At 39.6% G+C, this 18,700-nt stretch overlaps 1 non-coding gene across 1 annotated transcript; it reads right to left on the bottom strand.

The window, feature by feature from the left end:
* Positions 1-1,361: 1,361 nt before the first annotated feature.
* On the bottom strand, positions 1,362-1,471 carry LOC138988357 (U6 spliceosomal RNA). The gene has a single exon (XR_011464659.1). It is a non-coding gene; the product is annotated as a U6 spliceosomal RNA (small nuclear RNA).
* Between the last annotated feature and the right edge of the window lie 17,229 nt (positions 1,472-18,700).

Genomic DNA, 18,700 nt, shown 5'->3' with positions numbered 1-18,700 from the left:
TTAGAACTGATTCAAATGTATTCTTTTTAATGGCTGAGTAATACTCCATTGTGTATATGTACCACAGCTTTCTTATCCATTCATCTGCTGATGGACATCTAGGTTGCTTCCATGTCCTGGCTATTATAAACAGTGCTGCAATGAACATTGGGGTACATGTGTCTCTTTCCCTTCTGGTTTCCTCAGTGTGTATGCCCAGCAGTGGGATTGCTGGATCATAAGGCAGTTCTATTTCCAGTTTTTTAAGGAATCTCCACATTGTTCTCCATAGTGGCTGTACTAGTTTGCATTCCCACCAACACTGAAACCAAGCATCGTTACCATCTTTTAAATTCCATATATATGCATTAATATACTGTATTGGTGTTTTTCTTTCTGACTTACTTCACTCTGTATAATAGACTCCAGTTTCATCCACCTCATTAGAACTGATTCAAATGTATTCTGTTTAATGGCTGAGTAATACTCCATTGTGTATATGTACCACAGCTTTCTTATCCATTTGTCTGCTGATGGACATCTAGGTTGCTTCCATGTGCTGGCTATTATAAACAGTGCTGCGATGAACATTGGGGTACACGTGTCTCTTTCCCTTCTGGTTTCCTCAGTGTGTATGCCCAGCAGTGGGATTGCTGGGTCATAAGGCAGTTCTATTTCCAGTTTTTTAAGGAATCTTCACACTGTTCTCCATAGTGGCTGTACTATTGCATTCCCACCAACAGTGTAAGAGGGTTCCCTTTTCTCCACACCCTTTCCAGCATTTATTGTTTGTAGATTTTTGGATCGCAGCCATTCTGACCAGTGTGAGATGGTACCTCACTGTGGTTTTGATTTGCATTTCTCTGATAATGAGTGATGTTGAACATCTTTTCATGTGTTTGTTAGCCATCTATATGACTTCTTTGGAGAAATGTCTGTTTAGTTCTTTGGCCCATTTTTTGATTGGGTCATTTATTTTTCTGGAATTGAGTTGCAGGAGCTGCTTGTATATTTTTGAGATTAATTCTTTGTCCATTGCTACATTTGCTATTATTTTCTCCCATTCTGAAAGCTGTCTTTTCACCTTGCTTATAGTTTCCTTCGTTGTGCAAAAGCTTTTAAGTTTAATTAGGTCCCATTTGTTTATTTTTGCTTTTATTTCCATTACTCTGGGAGGTGGGTCACAGAGGATCCTGCTGTGATGTATGTCGGAGAGTGTTTTGCCTATGTTTTCCTTTAGAAGTTTTATAGCTTCTGGTCTTACATTTAGATCTTTAATCCATTTTGAGTTTATTTTTGTGTATGGTGTTAGGAAGTGTTCTAGTTTCATTCTTTTACAAGTGGTTGACCAGTTTTCCCAGCACCACTTGTTAAAGAGACTGAAAAATATGAAATGCTTCATGAATTTGAGTGTCATCCTTGTGCAGGGGCCATGCTAATCTTCTCTGTATCATTCCAATTTTAATCAGCTGAATTTCCTGGCCAAACTGATAAACACCAATCCCAACCTGAGGATTATTTTTTCCTGTTAGCCATATTCAGTAAGGGAGATCCATTATCCTTTAGAAAATTCTACAAGATACACAGACGTCATTTACTATATCATACAGCACTGTGTTCAGTATCATGGTGAATCAAAAGAAAATCAGTCTTTGTTTTACCTGGAGGTTAAAAATCAGGCTGACTCCTGAAGGTGAATATGGAGGATAAATGAACTCTCTAAGGTTTCACCAAAACTCCTCCTTTATTCACAATCAGGAATTGCCTTTAGAAAGTGAAGGCATGGTGACAGCTCACTTATTAACTGAAACTGCAATTCAGGGCCACAATCCTCCACTTCAAGTACTTCAGATGTTGCAATAAGACACCCTTACCTGCTCACCATAGGTGAGGAACACGTGAAAATACAAATCCCAGTTTTCTATATTAGGGCAAGAAGACAAGGTAAATATAGTCTGAACAATTCATTGCAATAATTTTCAAAGTACTAGGTTCTGTGTATTTAAAATTAAATATGGCAGGGGTAGGGGTTACTTTCCCAGTGGTCCAGTGGTTAAGATTTTGCCTTCCAATGCATGGGGTGTGAGTTTGATCCCTGGTCAGAGAGCTAAGATCCTGCATGCCTAAGATCCCACATACCTCATGGCCAAAAACCAGAATATAAAGCATAAGCAATATTGTAACAAATTCAATAAAGACTTTAAAAAAAAGATATTAAAATAATCTGGGCTTCCCTGATGACTCAGATAGTAAAGAATTCGCCTGTAATGCAGGATCCCTGGGTCAGGAAGATCCTTTTGAGAAGGGAATGACTACCCACTCCTGTATTCTTGCCCAGAGAACTCCATGGACAGAAGAGCCTGGTGGGCTACAGTCCATGGGGTCACAGATAACAAAATTAAATTAAATGGAGGAAAGAAGATGAACATGGCAACTTAGGTAAGATGAATGATTTGGATAAGTTTTTAAACTCATCCTGCAACCTATAAAAAGAGACAAATGTACAGGTCACCAGGCTGATGGCAGGTAAGCACTAAAGCATGGATGGAGAACACAGGCCATACTGCTGATGTTGCTCTGTGCTGACTGACAGCACCAAGTGCCATTAGCAACATCACTGTTATCTCACCTTAAGTGAGACTGAGAACTACCCCAGGGACTGCCAGGGAGGCGTGAAACCACTTAAGCAAATGTCAACAATGAGAATTCTTGGTCTATCTTGTTTGTTTTCATCTCCACCAAAGTTACATGAATAAAGTACTCTCTATTAAATGTCATGAGAGAAGAAGTAAAAGTTTGAGCCACATTACAAAACAAAGCCAAAAAAATTAGTAGACAAGAGAAATGTCTGCAGTCCAAATGAAAATTACAGTTACCAATAGTGCAAATCGATACAGAAAGCTATTGATAATAAACCCCAGATGACAATCAATTGATAAAATCTTAAGAACTCTGAATGAATAGAAATCTTAAAGTTTGTTTAAAAAGAAAGAAAGAAAATGACTTCGTTGGGTAAATCAGATAACTATGTAGCTCATCTCAAAAAAAGAAATAAAATAAATTCTGACTTCTTAATCTTAATTTTAAATGGTGATATATATTCACCTTGGACTTGAGAGCAAAAGAAATGCTGATTCTAAAATAAACATTGCTGTCACATGTTGGTGATCCCATGGAAATATCGTGGGTTAGGAGGAGAGATAGGAAACCCAGATTTAATGTCCTTTGGGAAAACTAATGAACTGGTGATTTACCTCCAGAGACTAGAGAAACTGAAAACTCAACTCAAACTATAAAAAGAATACATCAGTGCTTTGTTCTCAAGTTTCTTTAGAAAGCAATTGCTTCTCTTGAAAGTAGTAAGTGCAAATGCATGGGATTCTTAAGAAACAATGAAATTTATACCTATGAATTTTATATTCCTTTATATTTTTGCTCTTGTAATATTTTTACATCCTCTTCCCAATCTGTGATTCTTGCGTTCCATATCACTTTTCAACTCAATAATTTAGGTTGAAAAAGATTCCCCCAAAAATATATTAAAAATTCATTACAAATTTCCATTAACTATCTTAGAGGGGGAGCCTGTATTTCATTGACTGTAGTTTATGCAAATAGGATCAGAGGAATTAACATATTGGAAGGAGCTGACATTTGTCCTGATATATTGAATCGTTAGCATGACAGAATCACTTAAGCTGGATTCACTAACATCAGGTTTCCTCTCATTATTGACCCCTACAGAGTAGGCTCTGACAAGTGGAACTGCTGCAAAGTTCATTAATAATGTGGAATAAATCAATTGTTCAGGAAATACTGAAAACAGATGACACTGAAAGCATGCATTTTGCAAGTTCAGCACAAATACATCCCCACAAAGGACACAGACTCTCTGCATGTCCTTTTCTGACCTACCCATGGAACCTGGTCTTCAGCCTCCCTTGTCCTCAAGCATCCCAGGGGGATACAGCTCTTCCGTCCCCTGGGAACACAGCAGGCCAATGGACATTCAAAAAGAATAGCCTCAGGCCTGAAGAGAAAGGCCATGGAGGCATCTATAAGATTTACAAACATAAGGTGAGTGACGACCATGACTTAGGATGTGTTCCTGGGCTTTTTTCACATTTCTGGTTACTATTTCAAACATACTATTTCTATTCGCTAACGACTCAATGGACATGAGTTTGAGCAAACTCCAGGAGGTGGTGAAGGACAGGCCAGCCTCGCGTGCTGCAGTTCATGGGGGTCACAAAGAGTCGGACACAACCGAGTGACTGAACGACAACAACTAAAAGAAACACAGTTTGTCTGGGTTGAAGAGTATTAGCAGGAATATGGAAAGGCCAAGAAGATAACCTGGTCTATGATGCCGGGTCAGCTGCTTCTAGAACGTGAAGAATCCCTTACGACAGATGTTCCCTATGGCTACAGGCAACAGCATGCTTTCTAAGGACAATCTCTGTTCATATTACTAGGGTCACCTCAACACTCTTCAAATTGTAATCACTTAAATAACTTTCTCACCCAGAGGTTTTAGTTTAAATATGTCTGTACTCCCAAAACCTTTAGCAGTGTGTCTTTCTATATTATACCATAAAGACAGGGAAATCTGGCGCGCTGCAGTTCATGGGGTCATAAAGAGTCGGACACGACTTAGCGACTGAACAACAACAAATAATCAGCTACTGTTAGTCTATGCTATTGGGGCAGAAATAACATGGATAAAGGAAATCCACAGAGAACCTCAAAATCATCTGATTTTAGCCAATAGATTCAACTTCTCACACATCAAGCCTCAAATTGAAGCTCTTTTCCTTGATTGATTTTTTTTTTCCTTAGCATCAGAATTGCTTAATAGAAATGCTAATGAGCAGTGCAATAACCAAAAGAAAGGTGGAAAGAGAAAAGGAAGAGAATTAACAGAAGAGAATAATCTATGAGGTAAGAGACTGGCTATAATCTGATGAGATGACTTACCCAGAGTCATAAACTAGTGACATATTCCTGTATATGTTACCTTTATTTTGTTTTTATCAGACTATTTAAAAAGTGAGCTCAGACATTTTAAACATTGCACAACAGAATTCTTGAGAGAAAAATGGACATGAAAACATTCCCATTAAATTGTTTTTGGTTTTTCTTGCCATGTGGGGATAGCTTGGTTGGGGGAGGTGAGGGAGTAGTAATATTTAGTGTTTATATTAAACCTAATTGCTTTGGTATTCAAGAGAAATCTAAGTAAGTTTTCAGTTAATTTTTTAATTGAATTATCTATAAAGATTTCATATACCTCAGAGCTTCTGTGAAATGATTGACAGAAGTCCCAGAGTACATGAAATCAAGGCTCCCTCTGTGAGTGTGGCCTTCACAGGTCCCTAGGTGGTTCTTCTTCTTCTTTAGGTCTCCATATAAATGTTGCCTCTTCAACATCCCAAACCATCCCAAACCAGCCTTCCTTATTATTCCTTAGGTTCACACCCTTTTAATTTTCTTTCTAGTCCTTTGTTGTTCAGTCACTAAGTCCTGTCTCACTATTTGCGACCCCATGAACTGCAGCATGCCAGGCTTATCATATTGTAATTGCTATGCTTGTTTTAATTGACTTCCTGGTGGCTCAGATGGTAAAGCATCTGTCTACAATGCCGGAGACCTGGGTTTGATCCCTGGGTTGGGAAGATCCCCTGGAGAAGGAAATGGCAATCCACTCCAGGACTACTGCTTGGAAAATCCCATGGACAGAAGAGCCTGGTAGGCTACAGTCCATGGGGTCGCAAAGAGTCGGACACGACTGAGTGACTTTACTTTCACTTTCACTTTTCATGCTTGTTTTAATTAGTTTATTTCAAATTTTTTAGCTCCCACTTAACTAGGATGTAAGTTCCATGAGCACAGTAACATTGTCCATATTTTTTTCATTATAGTGACTTGTAGAATGGTAATTTGTTGTTGTTATCATTGTTGTTCAGTCTCTAAGTCGTGTCCAACTCTTTGTGACCCCAAGGACTGCAGTATGCCAGGCTTCCTGTCCTTCACCATCTCACAGATGCTCAATCTCATATCCATTGAGTCGGTGATGCCATCCAACCATTTTGTCCTCTGTTGTCCCCTTCTCCTCCTACCTTCTATTTTTCCTAGCATCAGGGTCTTTTCCAAAGAGTTGGCTCTTTGCATCAGTTGGCCAAAGTATTGGACTTCATTAAAGCATCAGTCCTTCCAATGAATATTCAGGACTGATTCCCTTTAGGATTGACTGGTTTGATCTCCTTGCTGTCTGAGGGACTCTCAGGAGTCTTCTCCAACACCACAATTCAAAAACATCAATTCTTTGGCACTCAGCCTTCTTTATGGTCCAATTTCTTTATGGTAATAAGCATCAACATTTGTTAAACATATGAATAAATAAGAATGTGAGTATTTTACATACATCCAGCAATCCATCTATTCATGTTTTCTTTGTTTCTTAGAATTTGCCATAAAATCTCATCCTAATTATGATTTTTTGTACCCTCTCCAGAACCAAAGTAATCCAACCAGTTTAAAATTCTGGACAGAATTCTACACACACACACACTCACTCACATACAGAAATATTTTAGAAGCCTCTGTTTTAAGTGTAATCATTAACATTACAGAGAATTTGAGTAGCATTTTCATTTGTTCAGTTCAGTTCAGTCGCTCAGTCGTGTCCAACTCTTTGTGACCCCATGAATCACAGTACTCCATGCCTCCCTGTCCATCACCAACTCCCAGAGTCTTCTCAAACTCATGTCCATCGAGTTGGTGATGCCATCCAATCATCTCATCCTCTGTCGTCCCCTTCTCCTCCTGTCCCCAATCCCTCCCAGCATCGGGGTCTTTTCCAATGAGTCAACTCTTCACATGAGGTGGCCAAAGTATTGGAGTTTCAGCTTCAGCATCAGTCCTTCCAGTGAACACCCAGGACTGATCTCCTTTAGGATGGGCCAGTTGGATCTCCTTGCAGTCCAAAGGACTCGAAAGAGTCTTCTCCAGCACCACAGTTCAAAAGCATCAATTCTTCGGTGCTCAGCTTTCTTCACAGTCCAACTCTCACATCCATACATGACCACTGGAAAAACCAGAGCCTTGACTAGATGGACCTTAGTTGGCAAAGTAATGCCCCTGCTTTTGAATATGCTGTCTAGGTTGGTCATAACTTTCCTTGCAAGGAGTAAGCGTCTTTTAATTTCATGGCTGCAATCACCATCTACAGTGATTTTGGAGCCCAAGAAAATAAAGTCTGACACTGTTTCCACTGTTTCCCCATCTATTTCCAATGAAGTGACGGGACCAGATGCCATGATATTCAGTTTCTGAATGTTGAGCTTTAAGCCAACTTTTTCACTCTCCTCTTTCACTTTCATCAAGAGGCTTTTTAGTTCCTCTTCACTTTCTGCCATAAGGTTAGCAAAGCAAAAGAAAAATTCTCTACTTAAGTTTTTATAAAGTTTCCATTAAGTGTCTAGCAAGTTTCTACTAAGAATGCAATAAGAAGAAATCAGGTTCATCTTAAAATGTGACAGCCCAGAGAATCCTTGATATTCAGTGTTCTATATCACAGTGTAGCACCAGAAATCACATTTACAAACTCTATAATGGTAATCATTTCACAATATATATCACATTGTACATCTTAAACTTACATGTTATATCTCAATAAAAATTGATTTATAAAGAAATCACACCTAAACTGTCTCCCAGTTTTTATTCACTCATTCATTTATGGAACCAATACTTACTTTGGGTTCCACTTATATTCCAGAGACTGGCCACCCCTGTGGTTGTGGTGAAGACAGTATAGACACAGAGATTAAAACCACCTCATAGAGTGGATATATGCACATGTACAACTGATTCACTTTGCTGTACAGTGAAACTAACGTGGCATTTTAAATCAACTATAAAAAAATTTTTTAACTGTCTTCATATATGAAAACTCACTTAACACATGAATAACTCTTTACAATATAGGAAATGCTTTTGAATCTACTGTTTCTTTAAAATCCCAAGCCCAATTTTTGGCTTTTTGAAAATATCAAAGCATAGCTTCTAGGCACAAGATCCCAGGTAACTAAAGCAAAGAGATCCTGAGGCTCAAAAACTAGAAAAATAAGACCTACCCAAATTTAAATGTAATAAAATTACATTTGTAGAATATGAGACAATTTAAAAATCTAAAAATTCTGCACTTAGATTTCTCCACAATATATTGAAATTCTTATGTCTCTCCAAAGAAATGAAATAGATAAACACACAAGGCACTTGACATGGCATTTATTCAAATCAAATGGCAACAAATTTTAAAAGCAGGCCCATAGTTGGACAATAAAGAAGGCTGAGTGCCAAAGAATTGATGCTTTTGAACTGTGGTGTTGGAGAAGACTCTTGAGAGTCACTGGGACAGCAAGGAGATCAAACCAGTCCCTTGCTCCTTGGAAGAATAGCTATCTCAAACCTAGACAGTGTTTTGAAAAGAAGAGACATCACTTTGCTGACAAAGATCCATATGGTCAAAGCTATGGTTTTTCCAGTGGTCAGGTATGGATATGAGAGTTGGACTAAAAAGAAAGCTGAGTGCAGAAGAATTGTGGTGTTGAACTGCGGTGTTGGAGAAGACTCTTGAGAGTCCCTTAGACAGCAAAGAGATCCAGCCAGTCCATCCTAAAGGAAATCAGTCCTGAATATTCATTGGAAGGACTGATGCGAAAGCTGAAACTCCAGTATTTTGGCCACCTGATGCAAAGAGTCAACTCACTGAAAAAGACCTTAATGCTGGGAAAAATTGAATGCAGGAGGAGAAGGGGATGGATGACAGAGGATGAGATGATTGGATGGCATCACCGACTCAATGGACGTGAGTTTGAGTAAGCTCTGGTAGTTGGTGATGGACAGGGAAGTCTGGTGTGCTGCAGTCCATGGGGTCGCAAAGAGTTGGACACGACTAAGTGACTGAGCAACAACTAAAATAAAACCAAAAGGAGTGAAATAAATCAGACAGAGAAAGAGAAATACTGTATGATATCACTTATATGTGGAATCTAAAAAAGCTGAACTTGTGGAAAGACTAGTGTTAATATGTTTGATTACCAGAGGCTGGGGAGTGGGGAAAATGATGAAGGTGGTCAAAGGATATGGGGTGGGAAGATCCTTTGGAGGAGAACATGGTAACCCACTCTAGTATTCTTGCCTGGAGAATCCCTAGCAGGCTACAGTCCATTGGGTTGCAAACAGCTGGACACTAACTCTTTGGGGTCACAAAGAATTAGACACTAAGTTGCTGAAGCAACTTAGCATGCACACATGCGATGCAGAAAAAGTCACCAAATATGAGCAAGGCACTATATGCTAGATACTATACCTACTACTGGGTTATCCAATTTAGTGCTCATACTAACAGAGGGAAATGACTCAGCAAGATTAATTAGTTTGCTTCATGTCTGCTTCATATCTTACAGCTCATACAGAGCAGAGTAAGTATTTGAATTCAAGCAAAACCACTTTTTTGCATGACTCCATGAAGGAACACTCATATTGGAGTCTATGTGAATGGCACCCTTGATATGTGCTGGCCATGAAACTGGGTCTATTTGACTTCAAATCCCGTACTCTTTTCACTGCAAAGCCTTAGAATCAAATAAAGCCTTATAACATAGTCAAACACAGTGACAAATGACTCCACAAGGCTTTGCCATAGATTTGAATTTCAATACTATTAGGTCTTAAATACTTAATGCTCAGATTGCTCTCTTAATTCAGGAATATAATTCTAGCCTGCTCCTCTGTATTCTGTATCTGTGGTCTTCAAATTATAAATTCCATCAGGCCACCACAACTTTATAAAGTTCATGAAGGATATAGGGAAGTAATTTGACAGATATTCTACAGTGCTGAAAAATCTTCATTCTTAGTAAAGTAGTCAAAGTATAGCTTTTAAATGTAATAGTATGATAGCCAGTAATCAATGTTAGTAAGCATTTTCATAATCTTATCATTCATTCATCCATTTATTTCATTTATTCAGTTTTTACTCTGTGCCATATATTTTTGGAAATATTCTATCTTTAAATTTAGCTGGAAGATTCTATAATTATTTAACCACAATGTACTTAAGGTGACTCCTACCATCTCATTATATTCTTTTCAATGGTTCATCTTTCTTTGCTCTATTGATTACTTTTGCTAGCATCTTTCTAACCAATTGCTAATACCTGTCGGAGACAGTAAACACTACAAACTGAGGATCAGCTGCTGCTCTGCATGATCAAAAGATAAGCGGTACAGGAAGACACAGTGAAGGCTGTCATGAGATGTGCCCATCACCAAGGGAGAAGATGAGTGTGCAGGTGTGCAGGTGAGTGTGCAGTCCTGAAGGCTTGTTTCCTGGCATATGGCTAGGAACTCACTGGCTAGGAAATCCTAGTCAGGATTATATAACGCCCCACCTCTCAAACTCTCCCTTGGAGTATTTCTCAAGAAATTTTGACCCTCTAGCCGTTCTTCCAAAGGGAAATACATAAGTAAATTATGGCCTCTGCCTAGTGAAAGAGAAGACTATATAATAAGATGTAAAATATTTTTGAGGGAATTTCCTGGTGGTCCAGCAGTTAGGATTTTGTGCTTTCGCTGCTGAAGTCATGAGTTCAGTCGCTGCTCAGAGAACTAAGATCTTGCAAGCTTTGGGACCAATAAATAATAAATAAAAGGAATAGATTTTTTATAATAATGATAATAAGTGTTTGAAACTAAGAGTAGATGGCTTTAGTTCTCTGGAAAACATAACATAACAAGATAAAAATAATGTGTAGTTCCAATGTACTCATGTGCTAGGCACTATTCAAAGTGACTGTCATATATTTAATTTCATTAAATCTTCACAATGACCCTATCAGGTGAGTTCATCTTTACCTCTGCTTTATAAGGGAGGAAAGAAAAAAAGGCTGGGGGGCGGGGTGAGGTGGGGAAAACCAAATCCATACAAAGAACTAACAAGAAATGAGCATTTACTATGTGCAAGGCCCTACCTATAGCGGTATTAATAATGCTTTTAATCTTCACATTTCCATCATCCTTTTACAGAAGAGGAAACAATTAATAAACAGTGGAGCTGAGATTTAAACCCAGACAATGTAGGTCTAGAGCCTGCACTCTTAAGGACTGCTGCCTACTGCCAGATCCTGTCCAAAGGCTAACAGAGGAAAGCATGTTGGGCTATCATTTCCATAATTCAAATAATAATATTATACCAATGAAAGAACAATACCCTAAGGATATGTTTCATGGCAGCAAATCTTAATAATCCTGGCCAGAGGTGTCTGGACACAACTACTAAATTACTGGGGCTTCCCAGGTAGCACTAGTTGTGAGGAGCTCTCCTGCCAATGCAAGTAGATGCAAGAGATGCAGGTTCAGCCCCTGGGGCAAAAGATCCCCTGGAGGAGGGCACAGCAACCCACTCCAGTATTCTTGCCTGGAGAATCCCATGGGCAGAGGAGCCTGGCAGGCTGCAGTCCATAGGGTCACACAGAGTCAGACACGACTGTAGCAACTTAGCACACAGCACACGCTTAACAATTGCATATTCAAGTAAGTGTTCAGTTATATCTTCCTCCAAGAAACCTTTTCTTACCTAGCTCTGCCACTGACTCCCTACCCCACATAGGTAGTCACCTCATCCACTACACTGCATAATTCTCTAATAGTTTCTCATCTATTGTTACACTCTTTGACTATAGTTTTTCTATTGCATATTTGCCTCCCCCACTTGACTCTGGCATTCCTAGGTCAGAGACTTTTTCTAACTCGGTTCTCTAGTCCTAGCATCAAGCACAACATCTGGCAGGGTTGGCCTTAAATTGCTATTTGTTTAATGAATAAATGAAAGAATGATCCACCTTCTGAAGAAACAATAGTTACTAACATAAGTGGTCCTAATTTATCATTCATAATTTTAGAAATAGAATCATGAACATGGTAAGAATACAAAGTTAATGTTGCCAGGAGGCTCTAGCACTGAGATAAATAAATTACAGCTGCCTGCAGATACCTGCATGAGTCTAGCTGAGATCAGCCGAGCCCAGCCCAAACCAACGGAAGACAGCCGATCAAAGAGAAATAATAAATGACTGTTGCATCAAGTATTTAATGTCTGGCTACTTTGTTATCCAGCAATAGCTGTCTTACACAGACAACTTTGAAAAAGATTGTTTTGTTGTATTTTCTGGTATATTGAATGAGAAAAAGAAATGAACCCAAATGGTAATATAAATTAACCAAAACATTCCTTCAGGACAACAGACAAAATATCTAAGAAATGATACATTCAGAACTTTTACTGTGTTCAAAAGCCAGCTCAGAACTCCATAATCTCAGAAAGCATTTGTGCTTCTATTCATTCATTCATCAAACATTTTAGTGCCTATTATGTATGTAAAAGTCTTATACTCTAGAAATGCAGACAGTAATAAGAGATCCTTGGCTTAAAAGTGTTTCACACAAGTGCATTACACTATGAGGGACAGAGACCTAACAGGAGAAAGTGCAATAAAGTGTTACAGGTGCCAGGATAAACACTCAGTAGAGGTCCAAAGGAGGGAATGGATGGACTGCCCACTTGGGTTGGGAGGCAGGAAGGGGCAGAGCTTTATAAAGAGTTAGCCTCTTTGAGTTAAGCCTTCCTAGGTAAGTATTCTCCGGTTGGATGGAGACCATTTCAGGCAGAGGAAGTGAACAAAGTCAGAGAAGTGCACCCAGAGAGCTCCAGTTTGAATGACTGGAACATTCAGCACCAGGTGAAGCCAAGGGAGAAGTAAGAAACAAGCTAAGGTGCAGTCCACCTTGGATAATGCCACGGGAACAAAATTCTTCACAAGCTTCCCCTGCAAACTGAGTAAAATGCAAATCCTGACTGTGTGCATGAAGGCCTTGGCAGCCTCATCATTGCTGGTATTCCATTCTAGGCACTCGGGTTACTCACTATCTCTTCCATGCCTTTGTGTAACCTGCTCCCCTCAAATTTTATTCTTTTCCCCACCTTCTCTGTACGCCTAATCCAGAGGTCTCAACCTTAATGGCACATGATCTCTTTGCAGCTCATGATCATGTTTTGTTTGATCCACAGAGGGCTTAATGTTTTAATTATTGCCATCATTTAATATTTTGGATATTTATGATTTCTGGCTTCTCCAGGGGGAAAAAGAGAACTATCTAGCTATCATTTCTGAAAACAATAGTTAAATCTTTATCACTCCCTTTGCCTCTTGAACCCTAAGGCTGAGTATCAGTTGCCACTCCTCAGGAAAATTTGCACAGTTGTCATTTTTACAAAAAAGTGACAAGTATCGTGAATGGTGGGCTTCTCAGGTGCACTAGCGGTAAAGAATCCGCCTGCCAACGCAGAAACACAAGAGATGCGGGTTCAATCTCTGGGTCAGGAAGATCCCCTGAAGTAGGAAATGAGACCCACTCCAGTGTTCTTGCCTAGAAAATCCCATGGACAGAGGAGCCTGACAGACTATAGCCCATGAGGCTGCAAAGAATTGGACACAACTGCAGCCATGAAATTAAAAGACGCTTACTCCTTGGAAGGAAAGTTATGACCAACCTAGATAGCATATTCAAAAGCAGAGACAGTACTTTGCCAACAAAGGTCCATCTAGTCAAGGCTATGGTTTTCCTGTGGTCATGTATGGATGTGAGAGTTGGACTGTGAAGAAAGCTGAGCACCGAAGAACTGATGCTTTTGAACTGTGGTGTTGGAGAAGACTCTTGAGAGTTCCTTGGACTGCAAGGAGATCCAACCAGTCCATTCTAAAGGAGATCAGTCCTGGATTTACATTGGAAGGACTGATGCTAAAGCTGAAACTCCAGTACTTTGGCCACATGATGAGAAGCGTTGACTCGTTGGAAAAGACTCTGAGGCTGGGAGGGATTGGGGGCAGGAGGAGAAGGGGATGACAGAGGATGAGATGCTGGGTGGCATCACCGACTCAATGGACATGAGTTTGGGTGAACTCTGGGAGTTGGTGATGGACAGGGAAGCCTGGCGTGCTGCGATCCATGGGGTTGCAAAGAGTCAGACATGACTGAGCGACTGAACTGAAGCAACTGAGCATGTAGTGAATGACATGGGCACCAGATCCACACTGTCTATATTAGAGTCTTGATAATGCTACTCCAGTGTGACATGACCTTAGACTAGCTGTTCAATCTTTGTGCCTCAGGTTCCTCAACAGTAAAATGGAGATAAAATGGTGAATATAAGAATGAAAATAAAAAATAAAAAAGAAGAATGAAAATGAAATGAATAAAAAAAAAAGATGTTTTGACTTACACTATGTTCCTGACTGTTGTAGGAGTTTGACTTTGCAATCTCTGTCCTAACCAAGTCCTACTGTCCTTTTAACAATAACTCAAAGGCCATGTCTTTTGACCATTATATAAGTGCTCCTGAGTGTGTCTTATGTTTATTTGGTTATATGCTTGCCTCTCTCATCAGACAGAAAGTTTCATGAGAGCATGGACCGTGTCTTATTCATTTTAATTTTAATCTCCTGCTCCAAGCACAGTGCAGCTACACAAAAACTGCTCAATAAATGTCACTGAATCAATGCTAATCTTTCCTCCTCTAAATATCTTAAAGCACTAATGTACAGTTTGATTTGTATTAATTAATTTGTTCTTTGTTGTCTAATGCTTTGTAAAAGTTCTTCCATCATTTTCTGTGTGAGAATCTTGGTCTTCAGCTACTTTGTGAGTGGATGGCAGGGCCATAGTTTTGTTTCCTTTGAATTAAGTTCTAACACACAATATTGTTGCCTGTTTGCCAGTTTGATACTCACACACTACAGAGTTCCAAATAATAGCAAATAGAGATAAGAAAGCCTTCCTCAGTGATCAATGCAAATTAATAGATGAAAACAATAGAATAGGAAAGACGAGAGATCTCTTCAAGAAAACTGGAGATACCAAGGGAACTTTACATGCAAAGATGGGCACAAAAGATGGGACAGAAATGGTATGGACCTAACAGAAGCTGAAGATATTAAGAAGAGGTGGCAAGAATACACAGAAGAACTATACAAAAAAGATCTTAAGACTCAGATAATCATGATGGTGTAATCACTCACCTAGAGCCAGACATCCTGGAAAGTGAAGTCAAGTAGGCCTTAGGAAGCACCACAATGAACAAAGCTAGCGGAGGTGATGGAATTCCAGTTGAACTATTTCAAATCCTAAAAGATGATACTATTAAAGTGCTGAATTCAATATTCCAGCAAATTTGGAAGACTGAGCAGTGGCCATAGGAGAAAGTCAGTTTTCATTCCAATCCCAAAGAAAAGTGAAAGTGAAGTCTCTCAGTCATGTCCAACTCTTTGCGACCCCATGGACTGTAGCCTACCAGGCTCCTCAGTCCATGGAATTTTCCAGGCAAGAGTACTGGAGTGGGTCGCCATTTCCTTCTCCAGGGGATCTTCCCAACCCAGGGATCGAACCTAGGTCTTCTGCACTACAGGCAGACGCTTTACTGTCTGAGGGAAGAAAAGCAATGACAAGAATGTTCAAACTACCACACAGTTGCACTCATCTCACACACTAGTAAAGTAATGCTCAAAACCCTCCAAGCAAGGCTTCAACAGTACATGAACCATAAACTTCCAGATCCTCAGGCTGGATTTAAAAAATGCAGAGGAACCAGAGGTCAAACTGCCAACATCTGTTGGATCATCAAAAAAGCAAGGGAGCTCCAGAAAAAACATCTATTTCTGCTTTATTGACTATGCCAAAGTCTTTGACTGTGTGGATCACAACAAACTATGGAAAATTCTTCAAGAGATGGGAATACCAGACCACCTGACCTGCCTCCTGACAAATCTGTATGCAGGTCAAGAGCAACAGTTAGAACTAGATATGGAACAAAGGACTGGTTCCAAATTCGGAAAGGAGTACGTCAAGGCTGTATATTGTCACCTTATTATTTAACTTATATGCAGAGTACATCATGAGAAATGCTGGGCTGGAGCAAGCACAAACTGGAATCAAGATTTCCAGGAGAAATATCAATAACCTCAGATATGCAGATGATACCACCCTTATGGTAGAAAGCAAAGAAGAACTAAAGAGCCTCTTGATAAAAGTGAAAGAGGAGAGTGAAAAAGTTGGCTTAAAACTCAACATTCAGAAAAATAAGATCATGGCATCTGGTCCCATCACTTCATGGCAAATAGATGGGGAAACAATGGAAACAGTGACAGACTTTATTTTCTTGGGCTCCAAAATCACTGCAGATGGTGACTGCAGCCATGAAATTAAAAGACGCTTGCTCCTTGGAAGAAAAGCTATGACCAGTCTGGACAGCATATTAAAAAGCAGAGACATCATTTTGCCAACAAAGGTCCATCTAGTCAAAGTTTTGGTTTTTCCAGTGGTCACATATGGATGTGAGAGTTGGACTATAAAGAAATCTGAGTGCCGAAGAATTGATGCTTTTGAACTGTGGTGTTGGAGAAGACTCTTGAGAGTCCCTTGGACTGCAAGGAGGTCCAACCAGTCCATCCTAAAGGAAATCAGTCCTAAATGTTCATTGGAAGGACTGATTTTGAAGCTGAAACTCCAATACTTTGGCTCCCTGATGTAAAAAACTGACTCACTGGGAAAGACCCTGATGGTGGGAAAAATTGAAGGCAGGAAGAGAAGGGGATGACAGAGGATGAGATGGTTGGATGGCATCCCTGACTCAATGGACATGAGTTTGAGCAAGCTCTGGGAGCTGGTGAAGGACAGGGAAGCCTGGCGTGATACAGTCCATGGGGTCACAAAGAGTCAGACATGACTGAGTGACTGAACTGAACTGAACACACAGAAGAATTTTAAATGTTTGAATAGTGGTCCAGGAACTGGTCATATTCTTGTTGGATGTCACTGGCATTCAGCATTAGATGGAGGATAAGAATGAATGGCATTCATCAGCTGTTGCTTTTTCTTTCATTCTTTTTCCTCTATGATCTCTAGCTCATCTTCCAGGAATAGCAAGAAGAACTTAAGAAAGATCCTCTGGGATTATCTAGTCTCTATAAGTAGGGCCCAGAAGAAGACTGTTCAAATGGAGAAAAGAAGGGGAAGGAATTAACATTCACTGAGCAACAGTTACATTATACATCCCACACGTGATACCTAATTTCCTAAAACAACTTTATGAAGTAGAGTAAGTACCTGAACTTCATATGAGAAAACTGAGGCTTCCAGGAGTTATGTTATTGCTCAAAGTCACAGCCTGTAAGGGTTAGAACCAGATGCTGGACCCAGGCTTGTCAGTCTCCAGCATCATGTTGTGTCCACATCAACCTAGACAGCAGATTGAGAAAGGACATGCTAACAGAATATGGGTAGTGGACAACTACCGAACAGAGGGGAACTGAATTCAAGTCTCAGAACAGAAGATAAACATGAAGCACCATTTGTAACGCTATAACTAAAAATCAACAAAGCACTGAGACATTGAATAAAGATCCTCACATAAGACAGTCATTGAGCTATTTTTCCATTTTATTCAGCACAAATAAACACTGCTCTCATAGACTGTAAAACATGGAAAGATTTGGGTAGTTCAGAGTACCAATCCCATAAAAAAAAGCACATCAAGTGAGTAAACAACCAAGTGGAGACTTTCTCCCTTTATAACAACACTAGAGGAGCAGGCAGAAAGGTTGCCTTTGGTGACAAACTCAGCATTTTCTGAATAAAGACCCTGATGCTGGGAGAGATTGAGGGAAAGAGGAGAAGGGGGTGACAGTGGATAAGATTGTTGGGTGGCATCACTGACTCAATGGACATGAGTTTGGGCAAATTCCAAGAGATACTGAAGGACAGGAAAGCCTGGCATGCTTCAGTCCACTTGTTGCAAAGAGTCGGACACAACTTAGTGGCTGATCAATAACGACAACTCGTATTATACAGCTGATGATTTTGAATCACTGGTTTCTAGTTTTTCTGTTTCTTCTCTTAAAAGAAAGGAAATATTTAGGTGGTAATGATTACTCTCATTCCTCATCTTGGATTACTATTGGACAGCCATTTCCCTTTCAGAGTTAATCCATCATCAGTGGCCTGCAAGTTTGGATATTCTGCCTGAAGATCTGGCATCCTCTGGTCTACCTTAAGAAAGTTCTTCAACTGTACAGCACAGGGAACTCTACTCAATATTCTATAAAGGCCTATACAGGAGAAGAATTTTTAAAAGAGTGGATAGATGGATACATAATAACTGATTCATTTTGCTGTGCACCTGAAACTAGTAGAATATTGTTAATCAACTTGTAAATCAACTAGATCCCAATTAAAAATAAAAAGAAGCTGTAGCTCAGTCAGTAAAGAATCTGCCTGCAATGCAGGAATCCACCTGCAATGCAGGAGACCCGGGTTTGATTTCTGGGTCCAAAAGATGCCCTGGAAAAGGAAATGGTAACCCACTCCAGTATTGTTGCCTGGGAAATCTCATAGACAGAGGAGCCTGGAATCCATGGGGTCACAAGAGCCAGAAACAACTGAGCAACTAAACCACCATCATATTTACACTAGTGTCAGGAGTCAATTTAGGGGGAAAAAAAAGAGAAAGTGATAGTTAATATATTGATAAATATGCATTTTGGATCAGCTTTACAAGTTAAAAACCATATAATTTTTGAAAAATACAAAATAATCTTTTGAA

This window comes from Bos mutus, chromosome 6 (assembly GCF_027580195.1).
Source record: "Bos mutus isolate GX-2022 chromosome 6, NWIPB_WYAK_1.1, whole genome shotgun sequence".
Taxonomy (NCBI): Eukaryota; Metazoa; Chordata; class Mammalia; order Artiodactyla; family Bovidae; genus Bos; species Bos mutus.
Note: the sequence above shows the minus strand (reverse complement) of the source record. Positions and strands in the feature narration are given on the sequence as shown.